Genomic DNA, 13,627 nt, shown 5'->3' with positions numbered 1-13,627 from the left:
CTTCTTGCTATCAGTCACTCACCGTCACCCCTCCCCCAGACCAGTCTCTCTCTTGCTCTCACTCATTCACTGTCACCCCCTTCCCAAGACCAGTCTCTCTCTCACTCTCCAGTCACTGTGTCACTCCGTCCCCAGACCTTTCTCTCTTGCCTCTCTTCAGTCATCGTCACTCCCTAGCCCCAGACCAGTGTCTTTTTCTCCCTGTCACTGCCTTCCTACAGTGCTGCTGTGACTTTCCAGTCAGGCTCAGGTTGCAATTCTGCAGCCATGCCTCCCTCCCTGAGACTACTCAAGGCAATCGGTAATCGGTTGTGCTTCTTCAAGCCCCCTGCCGAGCCACTGCTGTGCAACGGGAACTTCAGTCTTGCCTGGGAACTGAAGCTGAGTACGATGAAATGCCGGCATATCATTCACCAAGTTTTTAAAAATAATAATGTGCTTGTGCTGCGGCCTTTGCTTTTTCTTTTCTTTTAAACTTAATTATCCCATTGGGACAGGCAGTCAGGCAGCAAGTGGCATCGCAACTTGAGCACGGCAGAACAAACAAATGAGATACCAGTTATACCGTTGCATCAGCCCTGCAACATGCTCAGTGAAGACCTTCAGCAAGACAGGCACAAACCAGTGAGCCTGCCCGCCGCAGTGAAGAGGAATGCTGCCTGCCTCGCTTTGTTTTTAAAAAAATGTGTGGTGTGTGTGTGCGCTTCGAGTTCGTGTGAGGCACGGAGGCAGACGCTGCAAGGCAGTTTGACAGGGGGCATTTTTGCCGCCTGAAGAGACTGCCTCACCTTGCCTCATTATGGAGCCACCCCTGCTACTGAGCATGTGCAACTGTAGTCATCACCCTACCCCCTAGGCAGAGTCCCTCAGGCCATGATCTGAGTACAATTACAAGGAGAAACCAACAATCAGGGGAGGTAGGTGGGTTTCATGAGGACTAACATTCTGCTGTCCTCTGAGAACACATGTTACAGGTAAGCAACTCTGCATTTTCCGAGGACAAGCAGGATGGTAGTCCTCAAACATGGGCGATTCCCAAGCTATAGGCTGTCAAACAGGACAAAGCGCACCATGATCAAAGCACCATCTCTCTCCCTTTTGCCTGTGAGGCAGCTCATCCACAAAGGGGTCTAGGTGGGAAAAGAGGAAAGCCATAGAAACGACTGTGACACAAAACCCCCAAGCATAACAAGGGCTCCCAAGAGAAATGATGTGAGTGCCAGCAAGAAACATAGTCCGCATCACAGAAAATATTACAAACAGGGTTTCAGATCAGTAAACCCTGACATTGACAGTAGGTCTTGAACCTCCTGGAAACAGGAAAAAGTCTTGAGATGTAAACAAGAAAAAGCTCTTGGAGGAAGACTGCATAGTTTTCTTCGTTGTTACAAGACAACCGACAAACCAACTGGTGCCCGAGAGCTCCCCAGATAGAAACTGCAGTCCACTGGCATCCGAAGGACAGAATACATCTGCAGAAGTGTGCCCATGCTTGGCTAATGGGCAGAAAATCCCAAGCAACACTCGGAAGTATAATCAGCAACAATGGCAGGATCTGTGACAGACCCTATGAGCCAAAGAATACAAGGAGGCAGACCTCTGGACTGCAGGGGTAAGAACAAGTCGCTAGGTTGTATATTTTGACCCCAAGTGAATAATTCACTGCTGATTCCAGTGGGTATTTACCCACCGAAATAGAGCCCTCAGCCAGCTTGAAACAGCTGAAACAGAACTAATCTCCCAGGGAAGAAATCCAGACATACTCCACCAAGAGACAGGAAGCTAGGGTACTGTAAGTGCAGACCCCTGACAAACAGGATTTCTTCATTGGCCTGGAAACCCTAAGGGTACCAGGGCAGGGTCAGTGTGATCTCGGAACAGATTGCCACAAACCTGGCTTAGGTATTAATACCTCAGCCATCATTACATATACTTTCCCCAAGGAAGCACATGGTCCAATAAATGGAACAATCATTTCATGAACCAGGACTCCCCTGTTCGCAAACAGGGTTATCCCTATAATGGGGAAGTATAGCTTGTAAGTCCCTGCAACCAAAGAACAGCACCTCTGTTGCGGGGTCCCTCATCCCACAACTCCCTCAGCCATGGATATAGCAATAGGTAGAAAAGCATACGTACCTTAGATGGACTAGAATCTCCTCACTGAGGTAGGGTCCTGCAGGTAAGAATGACTGGCAGTAGTGGTCCTTATAAAATAAATAAATAAATAAAAATACCCATTGAACTCAGCAGGTATCAAAGGTGACTCCTGGATGGGATAAACCCTTAATCTTCCCTAGGGAGCTACTCTGGAATTGCTCCCTCATGAAATAAACTTGCTGTGCCTTAGAACAACCTAAGGAGAGTGCTACCGCTCGAACAGCTCTCGGAGTCCGTGAGGAACCTGACTGGCAGTCGCTCTCGAAGCAGTGATATCCCTTCTCCGGGAAACAGAGAACGAAGAACATCCCTTGTATGGGTGGACAACTGGGCGTCCAGAGAGGAACCCATAAGGGTTGCCCTGGAACCCAGGCGAATCTCCCCTTCCTGAAGGGACAGGAAAGCAACAGGAATTGGAGCCTCCAGATTCCGAAAAACCTTTCAGCTCTCCAGCTTAGTATTGAGTTACAATCACTCAAGCGACCACTGACAGCTACCCTCAGATGGAGTAAGCCAACACAGTAATCAACGGAGGGACCCCAGCAAAAACGGTCCAATGACCGAGACTGCTGTCCACTGGTCCTGGCCTACAAGGAGAGGCACAGATTCAAAGAATCGAGGCTCCAGTTCAGCGATAACCTGCAAGGGACGGAGCCCCAGGGGCTTCCCCACAAAAGGGATTTGTGACATGAGAGGGGTTGAAAGACAAATTCTTCTTCTGAGGAAGGAGAAGACTCCCGATACTACCCTCTTGGCATCTATTCACCTAAAGGTTTGACCAGGAATGCAGTCCTAGGTCAGTTCTGTGGCTGTGGTGCACAACCTGTTGTGTTTGCCATGATGGAAACACACATACTCACACATCCATACAGTAGAGGGCAATTGGAAGAATACAGCCCTCCACTGTAAAAGCACGCTGACTAGTACTCAAAGTGGTATCCCATCCTATGGATGGTGGCCCACCTATGAACCCACTCGCCATGCTTGTGGGTAGAATCCCACTGCACAGCAAGGACCAAGCACCACCTGTTAAGAGTCATTGGCTGCATGCTGCCAAAAAGCAATCACAGAGTGTGTGATGACACCGTCCTCGCCAGTGCTCTGCACTTTGTGGTAATGATGACAGAACTCTGGCATGGCTGAGTACTGCACAGACAGGGAGAATGCCGCCTAACATCACCCGTGGTACTTTGAGCAGATGCCTTGCCATAACCGACTATGCATGCTGCGCTCCACTGTTACACTAACTCCAGTGGAGTGAATAGGAACAGTGTGATGACAGCGTCCCCAGTACCATTGGAGCTCTGGTTATGTTATGTTATGGTATGGTATGGCAGGTGGCGTTCTGTGGCATCCCTCCAGTACCTGATAACAGATGGACAGAGCCCTTGAAATTGCTTTGGGAATGGCTCACCGCCATTACCCTCATGGAATGGCAGCAGCGAAGTCCACGGCAACCGACTGTGCCCATGGTGCTCTGCAGTCATGTCCTATGGCATCCAACCACGTCTTCTGGTGCTCACCGTGGGGACAGCGCCCGTAAGGCCAATAGCGCTCTTGCGCTCTCCAACAATGGATCACATCAAGGGGACCAAACGACGCTGCACCCAGAGCTTCAATGGCGCTTGACTATGTCTTGATCAGTTCGATAATATATAGCGCCAACCCCTGAACCACAGGTGTCTGCAAACATGGACAGCCCAGAGACACCAGAGACCCCGGTGCTGGAAGGCATTGATGGACCAGCGGCAACCAAGGATGCCAGGGGTGCCCACAGGCGGAGGCTCTGCAGCCCCAACATGGTCCCAACATGTCTCATCAATGCCAAAAGGAACAGATGACTGCCCGTGCCATCAACCGTTCTCCTCAACTCACCTATTCATCTGACAGCGTTGATGCTGCAAGTTCAATGGTGTCCCTCACAAGCGGCTATGGCTGACAATAGCCTCACTAGTGCACAATAGCACCGATGGTGCATGAATCCAGGCAGGGCTTCCAATAACCCCCGATCTCAGCGGCTCAGATCCCAAAGATCTTCGGTCTCCATGGTGCCCAATAGCCATAGACCAGTGATGGGACAGTAGGATGCCCCTCGGAGCCCCATCAGAACAATGCAAGGAGCTTGGAGGGCACAAGACCACTGTGCCTGGATGCCTCGGTGTCCCAGGGTGCCTTGAGTGGATCGCAACATCAGTGCTCGATCTGTCCAAAGCCGAAACCCTTGTCGCCCAAGGGCTTCATTGGCACTCAAGAGCTCTCAAGGTCCCAGTGGTCGATGGCCCTGCGGATGACCAGGGTACTCAACGGTAATCACAGTGCCTCGTTAATGGTGCTTGACATCATCGAGAACAGTGACGAATGGCATTGGTGGCCAACATGCCCAATGGCCTCCCTGGTGGCCCCGCACTTTGATGGCATCGAGGGTGTCGATGGTATTGAGGCAGCTTCACACAGTGATGGCAGAGGCCACACACCTCAACAGCATTGAGGGCAGCCACAGCATTGAGGCCACTCACCTCAATGGCATCTATAAGACATAAGAACATGCCATACTGGGTCAGACCAAGGGTCCATCAAGCCCAGCATTCTGTTTCCAACAGTGGCCAATCCAGGCCATAAGAACCTGGCAAGTACCCAAAAACTAAGTCTATTCCATGTAACCATTGCTAGTGGCAGTGGCTATTCTCTAAGTGAACTTAATAGCAGGAAATGGACTTCTCCTCCAAGAACTTATCCAATCCTTTTTTAAACACAGCTATACTAACTGCACTAACCACATCCTCTGGCAACAAATTCCAGAGGTTAATTGTGCTTTGAATGAAAAAGAACTTTCTCTGATTAGTTTTAAATGTGCCACATGCTAACTTCAAGGAGTGCCCCCTAGTCTTTCTATTATCCGAAAGAGTAAATAACTGATTCACATTAACCCGTTCTAGACCTCTCATGATTTTAAACACCTCTATCAAATCCCCCCCTTAGTTGTCTCTTCTCCAAGCTGAAAAGTCCTAACCTCTTTAGTCTTTCCTCATAGGGGAGCTGTTCCATTCCTTTTATCATTTTGGTTGCCCTTCTCTGTACCTTCTCCATCACAACTATATCTTTTTTGAGATGTGGCAACCAGAATTGTACACAGTATTCAAGGTGTGGTCTCACCATTCCCTTTCTAATAATTCCTAACATGGCTGCTACAGCATTGAGGCCACGTACCTCGACAGCATCAAGGGTGGCCGCACACACACTTCAATGGGATCGAGGGCGACAATGGCATCAATAGACTTGAGGGCCTCATGGTATTGAAGGCCCTGAGACATTAATAACACCAAGGGCATCGATGGTATCGAGGGCAGCTCTGATGGCATTGAGGGGAACCATGGCGCTCAACGGCAGTCCTTGTCCCTGACACTAGACGTTGGTGCTGCTACTCTGCCACATCAAGGCCCAAGGCTCTCGATGACTCCGGTCCATCGAGATGAAGCCTAAGGCATAGAAGACCCTTACAGTATTGAGAGTGCCCTGGTACCTCGATGGCATCCAAGGTGATCATGGTGCTTAATGACAGTCCTGGTCCCCCATGCAGTCCTGACATTGTTGAGTCAGATAAATGGTGTGTGCTGGTCACAGTCATGCATGGACAACTGTTATTGGGCATAGCACCGAAGGTGCAGCAGACAGCTGCATGTCAAGGCTCCTGCTCACCCTCTCTCTCAAAGACATTGCACTGCCATCATAGGCAAGCAGGAGGGGAGGCTACGTCATCCAGGGATCTTGCCTATGGAGACTAGTTCCTTTGAATATGGGGAGGATGAGCTCTCCTCCCAACAGGAATGCTGTGGTCCTCGATCTCTTCATTGTCTGTACCTCCGTCGATGCCGATCGATCAGTGAAACGACATGGAACTCCCATTTGGGTAGAACTCAGGCAAGTCCCCAGGCTCAACGGCCTACACGGATCACCCACAGACTGCATTAGTCAGTCCTACCAGCGCCTGACAAAGGTACAAAAAACAGACAGAGCAAGGAGAAGACACAGATACTAAACTGCAGGTGCAGTATTTATTTAATAAGGATAGTAATAGACTCTCCCAGACTGCACAGCAACTAAGGCCCACCATGCAGCTGGAAGACAGTGAAAAGAAGAGGAAAAAGGGAAAGGAAAGAAAAACAGCTGCAGTTCTAGAAAAAACTTACTTACAAAAACTGTAAGGAGAGCGCAAAGTCGAATACTGTGACCGCACAGCTCTGTGGGGGGAAAAAAAAGCATGGACCTTGTTTAAAAATACAATTCTAGAGGTGTGGTCCGTATGTATTCCACACTTTAAGAAAGGTGGAAGGAAGGCAAAACGATTACCATCATGGTTAAAAGGCGAGGTGAAAGAGGCTATTTTAGCCAAAAAAATAACCTTTAAAAATTGGAAGAAGGATCCATCTGAAGAAAATAGGATAAAACATAAGCATTGTCAAGTTAAGTGTAAAACATTGATAAGACAGGCGAAAAAAGAATTTGAAATGAAGTTGGCCATAGAGGCAAATACTCATAATAAAAACTTTTAAAAATATATCAGAAGCAAGAAACCTGTGAGGGAGTCGGATGGACTATTAGATGACAGAGGGGTTAAAGGGGCTCTTAGGGAAAATAAAGCCATTGCAGAAACACTAAATGAATTCTTTACTTCCGTGTTTACTAATGAGGATGTTGGGGAGATACCAGTTCCGGAGATGGTTTTCAGGGGTGATGAGTCAGAGGAACTGATCGAAATCACTATAAACCTGGAAGATGTAGTAGGCCAGATTGACAAACTAAAGAGTAGCAAATCACCTGGACTAGATGGTATGCATCCTAGGGTACTGAAGGAACTCAAAAATGAAATTTCTGATCTATTAGTTAAAATTTGTAACCTATCATTAAAATCATCCATTGTACCTGAAGTCTGGAGGGTAGCCAATATAACCCCATATTTAAAAAAGGCTCCAGGAGCGATCCGGGTAACTATAGACCAGTGAGCCTGACTTCAGTGCCAGGAAAAATAGTGGCAAGTGTTATAAACATCAAAATCACAGAACAAATAGAAAGACATGGTTTAATGGAACAAAGTCAGCATGGCTTTAACCAAGGGAAGTCTTGCCTCACAAATCTGCTTCACTTTTTTGAAGGAGTTAATAAACATGTGGATAAAGGTGAACCGGTAGATGTAGTATACTTGGATTTTCAGAAGGCATTTGACAAAGTTCCTCATGAGAGGCTTCTAGGAAAAGTAAAAAGTCATGGGATAGGTGGCGATGTCCTTTCGTTGACTGCAAACTGGCTAAAAGACAGGAAACAGAGAGTAGGATTAAATGGACAATTTTCTCAGTGGAAGGGAGTTGGCAGTGGAGTGCCTCAGGGATCTGTATTGGGACCCTTACTTTTCAATATATTTATAAATGATCTGGAAAGAAATACGAGTGAGATAATCAAATTTGCAGATGACACAAAATTGTTCAGAGTAGTTAAATCACAAGCAGATTGTGATAAATTGCAGGAAGACCTTGTGAGACTGGAAAATTGGGCATCCAAATGGCAGATGAAATTTAATGTGGATAAGTGCAAGGTGATGCATATAGGAAAAAATAACCCATGCTATAGTTACACAATGTTGGGTTCCATAATAGGTGCTACAACCCAAGAAAGAGATCTAGGCGTCAAAGTGGATAACACATTGAAATTGTCGGTTCAGTGTGCTGCGGCAGTCAAAAAAGCAAACAGAATGTTGGGAATTATTAGAAAGGGAATGGTGAATAAAACGGAAAATATCATAATGCCTCTGTATCGCTCCATGGTGAGACCGCACCTTGAATACTGTGTACAATTCTGGTCGTCGCATCTCAAAAAAGATATAATTGCGATGGAGAAGGTACAGAGAAGGGCTACCAAAATGATAAGGGGAATGGAACAGCTCCCCTATGAGGAAAGACTAAAGAGGTTAGGACTTTTCAGCTTGGAGAAGAGACGGCTGAGGGGGGATATGATAGAGGTGTTTAAAATTATGAGAGGTCTAGAACGGGTAGATGTGAATCGGTTATTTACTCTTTCGGATAATAGAAAGACTAGGGGGCACTCCATGAAGTTAGCATGTGGCACATTTAAAACCAATCGGAGGAAGTTCTTTTTTACTCAACGCACAATTAAACTCTGGAATTTGTTGCCAGAGGATGTGGTTAGTGCATTTAGTATAGCTGTGTTTAAAAAAGGATTGGATAAATTCTTGGAGAAGAAGTCCATTACCTGCTATTAAGTTCACTTAGAAAATAGCCACTGCCATTAGCAACGGTAACATGGAATAGACTTAGTTTTTGGGTACTTGCCAGGTTCTTATGGCCTGGATTGGCCACTGTTGGAGACAGGATGCTGGGCTTGATGGACCCTTGGTCTGACCCAGATTGGCATGTTCTTATGTTCTCTCTCTTCTACCATGGCGGCCTGCCAGACATGGGGTGCGCGGCAGCAGAAATCATAATTAAACAAATGTCATCTCCTGCTGCTGCAAGGCGAGTCTCACAATAAGAGCTGCAAGATTGGCCCTGCAGCAGTAGGATATGTCATTTGGTTAAATGCAACTCCTGCTGCCTGAGTGAGGGTGGGAGGTGGATATTGCTATGCCGTTGTGCTCCTGTGTAGCTTGAGACTGCCTGCTTGCATCAGTAGCAGTGGCAGCCAGAGACTCCACTCTGCTGCTATACAGTGCCGTGTTGCCGCTACTATGCCACTAAAAATGGCCTGCATACCTTGGATTGCCAATCCCTTGCCTTGGAACAAACAGTATTCCCACTGTTCCCTAAGGGGTATTCAGAAATTAAGGGAAAATGTCTGTTATTTACTCAAAATTAATCAGGTCATGGCCAGACAATAATTTAAGTTCTTTATTACGTGTTTGGAAAATGGATATAAAACATGGACATTAGTTTAGTATATTTTATTAGACATTTTATAACTGTCAAAGCTACAATAGAAACAGTGTATTTGTGAGAATAGCAATTTAAGTTTTTAAGACAATGGTATAAATACCAGAAAAGAGCATATATGGTAAAAAAAAAAACTGGTCAACACAGAAAAAATACATAAAATATAAATTTGGAGGTAGGTATTATTTATATAGCTTTTGGATATGTCCTATAACAGCCTTATTTTTTGCCCCACCATACCATAAACAAAAGTTTGCATACATACCATAGAATACAGCAAGATTGAGGAACATGGCAATTTTTACTCCATTCCAGTATCAGAAAAATATATCACCATAAATTAAGAGAGAACAAAACCATTCACATCAATAGTTCAAGAATACTTATTGGCAGTAACCCGCAGAATACAAAGTTATGTTCCTACACATTTAAAAATATATCAAAATTAGATAGATTAAATTTCTTTTTCCATTTCGATATTCCATTAATAGTAATTCATGCATTGTAAGTTTACAGTTTGTTATCTGAGGAGCATCCTCTAGCAATCAGAATTTCACGATCAAACAATCAAGAATGATTTCCATAAATATAATTTTAAAGCTAGTCATTGTGCTTCTAGACAAGATAACTCATTAAACAAATAAGAACCTCAGGCATTAGCCTAATGTTGGTAGTTTTGCTCAAACGTTGCACAATTGCATGCCAAAACTGATTATGAATGTTGCTTACTGTGACTTTTATATGGTATATAATAAACAAGTAAAGCAAGTTTGCTTACTGTAAATGCTGTTTTCCATAGATAGCAGGATGAATTAGCCATGCTCTATGGGTAACGACATAGATGGTACTGGACAAAGTAGTTGCTATAATCCTTTATGACCCAGTATCCGAGGACAACTTCTTAAAAAAGTTGGGACATAATGAGTTAAGCTTGACTGGGCATGTGTGGGAGTTCCTGCGTGGGTGTTGCTTCTAGAATCTCCTCAGTCTATTTCAAACCTTACAGAATAATCTGCTATCCAGGGAGTAGGGTGGGTACAACATGGCTAATTCATCCTGCTAACTACAGAAAACACCATTTACGGTAAGCAAACATACTTTTTTTCTTCGATAAGCAGAGCTGAATTAGCCATGCTCTGTGGGGCTCCCAAAATGCGAGATGCAGTGCAGTGTTAAGAATTAGAAATGTGAATCGGGTGTAGGAATCGGTTCCAGGTTCAGTATCGTGGACTCGCGGGAAATTCCGTTTCCCGCAGTCCGGATGTGTTTTTTTTTTTCGGCTGTCCTGAGCCGAAAAAACAAAATCCACCCCGACCCTTTAAATCTAATTATTTACAATCCCCCACCCCCACCAATGCCCCCAAAACTTTCCTAAAGTACCTGGTGGTCCAGCGGAGGTCCCAGGAGCGATCTCCCACTCTCGGGCCGTCGGCTGCCAGTAAACAAAATGGCACCGGTGGCCCTTTGCCCTTACCATGTAACAGGGGCTATCGGTGCCATTGGCCGTCCCCCGTCACATGGTAGGAGCAATGGAAGGCCGGCGCCATCTTAAAAATTGGCGCGGGCCTCCATTGCTCCTACCATGTGATAGGGGCTGGCCAATGGCACTGATAACCCCTGTCACATGGTAAGGGCAAAGGGCCATCGATGCCATTTTGATTAGTGGCAACCGACGGCCCAAAAGCAGGAGATCGCTCCCGGGACCCTTGCTGGACCACCAGGTTAGGAAAGTTTTGGGGGGGGGGGGGATTGTAAATAATTACATCTAAAGGGTCGGGTGGGTTTGGGGGAGGGGTTCTGTGTGCCCTTTCTCCCCCCCCCCCCCCCAAAACGATAAGAAAGGAAAACCCCATGAAATTTTCATGTGGTTTTCCTATCATTTTCGGGGACCCCCGATACATGACGTATTAGAAAATATCATACGATATTTTCATCCATCAAAAAAACGATGCACATCCCTATTAAGAATAAACAGCAACCCAGACTCCTCCATGGTCATCAGACTGGAAACTGCATAGTGCAAGAATTCTGTCCGTCCATCCAAGTTCTTTACGAATGTCTCCAGACACCTTCCTAATTACATGGGAAAGGACCGCATCCTCTGGCAACGAATTCCAGAGCTTAATTGTGCATTGAGTGAAAGAATGTTCTGTGATTTGTTTTATATGTGCTACTTGCTAACTTCATGGAGTGCCCCCTAGTCCTTGTATTATCTGGAACAGTAAAACAACCAATTCATATTTACCTGTTCTAGTCCTCTCATGATTTTGTAGGCCTCCATCATATTCTCCCTCAGCTCTCTTCTCCAAGCTAAACAGCCCTAATCTCTTTAGCCTTTCCTCATAGGTCACCCTTCCCTGTACCGTCTCCAGTGCATCTATATCTTTTCTGAGATGTGACGACCAGTGGAGAAGGTACAGAGAAGGGCGACCAAAATGATAAAGGGAATGGAACAGCTCCCCTATGAGGAAAGACTAAAGAGAGTTTTCAGCTTAGAGAAGAGACGGCTGAGGGGGGATATGATAGAGGTGTTTAAAATCATAAGAGGTCTAGAACAGGTAGATGTGAATCGGTTTTTTACTCTTTCGGATAATAGAATGACTAGGGGGCACTCAATGAAGTTAGCATGTGGCACATTTAAAACTAATCGGAGAAAGTTCTTTTTCACTCAACGCACAATTAAGTTCTGGAATTTGTTGCAAGAGGATGTGATTAGTGCAGCTGGTGTAGCTGTATTTAAAAAAGGATTGGTTAAGTTCTTGGAGGAGAAGTCCATTACCTGCTATTAATTAAGTTGACTTAGATAATAACCACTGCTGTTACTGGCAATGGTAACATGGAATAGACTTAGTTTTTGGGTACTTGCCAGGTTCTTATGGCCTGGATTGGCCACTGTTGGAAACAGGATGCTGGGCTTGATGGACCCTTTGTCTGACCCAGTATGGCATGTTCTTATGTTCTTATAAATTTGATAAATAAATTACTTCCAAAGCCAAAACACAAGAAACACAGATGTCAAGATACAATTGTTTCTAAACTATGAGGAAAGATTCATCTGACTACTAAATAAACCAGATTTTTATAAGCTTTTGGGAGGATGGGGAGGAGGTTTGAGGGACAGGAAATGGAATATTAACGAAATAAATTAGAAGTATATCTTTTACTTCTATACCCATGAAGTAAACTCATTGATATTGATCAACTGCTTTAATGATGTTCTAGTGATCTGCAGGAAACAAATGCTGGTGTCTGGGAGGGGATTTTGGTTATGTGATGGACATGTAATTCTGTTGTGACTTGTAAAATTACAATCAATAAATAGAATATCATCACCATCTTTAATTTATGGTACACCTTTTCATCAAAAGAGTTCAATGTTACACTAGTTAAATAATAATCAGCTACAGTACTACACAGAAGGGAGTAAGGAGAAAGATCACAGTGGATTTCATTTAATAATATCTAAAGAACTCTGGAAAGGGGATACAATGCATCCCAGTGTTAGAAAAAGATCAGGTTCAAGATGATAGAACAGAAGATAAGGAGAGTGACCATTAAATCATCATCAAAAGGTACATATCATGATCAGGTGACCATAGTCAATTAGGAATCGAGCACCACTTTAAGGGTCAGGCAATGAAATTGCCAATGATTAATGATTAGCACCAAATGCTGCTTCAAACAACCAGGTTTTTATTAATAGTTTTCAGAAGGATAGGAGATCAAGGGCCAACCTGATCTAAGGGAGCAGGGAGTTCCAAAGGCTGGAGCAGAGCCTGTGAAGGTTCTGTTCATAGTGCCAGTAAATAACAGTTTTCAAGGATGGGACTGCAAGGTAGGCTTGTGACAGTGATCATAGTTTTTGAGTGGGCTCACAGCGAATGTTAGAGTTGTGGACCCTTGTGCTGGAGCGATGTTGACAGCACCTGCTGGGAATGCCCAGTAGATCCTTACTGCCAGCTGGCGGAAAATGATCCAGACTTGGTTGGAGCGTCACCAATAATAGCTTTTGGGTTCTGGGGACCAGCAGGTCTTAGGTGAGTGTATCTGGTGAAGACTAAGAGAGGTTCCATAGCTAGACTGTGGTCGAGGTAGGCAGCAGACAAGGATGGTCAGGTCACAGGCTATGGTCAGTACCAGGAGACAGTCCAAGAGAGGCAAGGCAAGGCAGAAAACATGTAAGACTGGATGAGGCTGAAGATGAGGGCAAAGAAAGGCTGAAGACACGGAAGACTGGACGAGGTTAGAGAAACAGACCGAAGCAGCAATACAACTACACACCCTCTTCCCCTCCCCTCCCTTCGCCCTCCAATTAAGCAACCGCTCCCCCTTCTTCATAACGCCCCCCCAGATGCTTTATATAAATAATTCTCTTGTATATAATGCCCTCTCTGTATATATCCATCCATACTATATCGCTTGTTAATTTGTACAGTTTACCCTTGTTTTTCTTCCCCCCACCTTCCCTGATACCCAGTTCGCCTATCAGTTCATTGTAAAGCCCAGTTGGCTACCTTGTGTTGTATGGA

At 45.2% G+C, this 13,627-nt stretch overlaps 1 protein-coding gene across 3 annotated transcripts in view; it reads right to left on the bottom strand.

Moving 5' to 3' along the window:
- Positions 1-13,627, bottom strand: part of CDKL5 (cyclin dependent kinase like 5) — a 418,621-nt gene that overhangs the window by 367,996 nt on the left and 36,998 nt on the right. The window lies entirely within an intron of this gene.

Source organism: Rhinatrema bivittatum, chromosome 5 (assembly GCF_901001135.1).
Source record: "Rhinatrema bivittatum chromosome 5, aRhiBiv1.1, whole genome shotgun sequence".
Taxonomy (NCBI): Eukaryota; Metazoa; Chordata; class Amphibia; order Gymnophiona; family Rhinatrematidae; genus Rhinatrema; species Rhinatrema bivittatum.
This window is presented reverse-complemented; position numbering and strand designations above follow the sequence as displayed.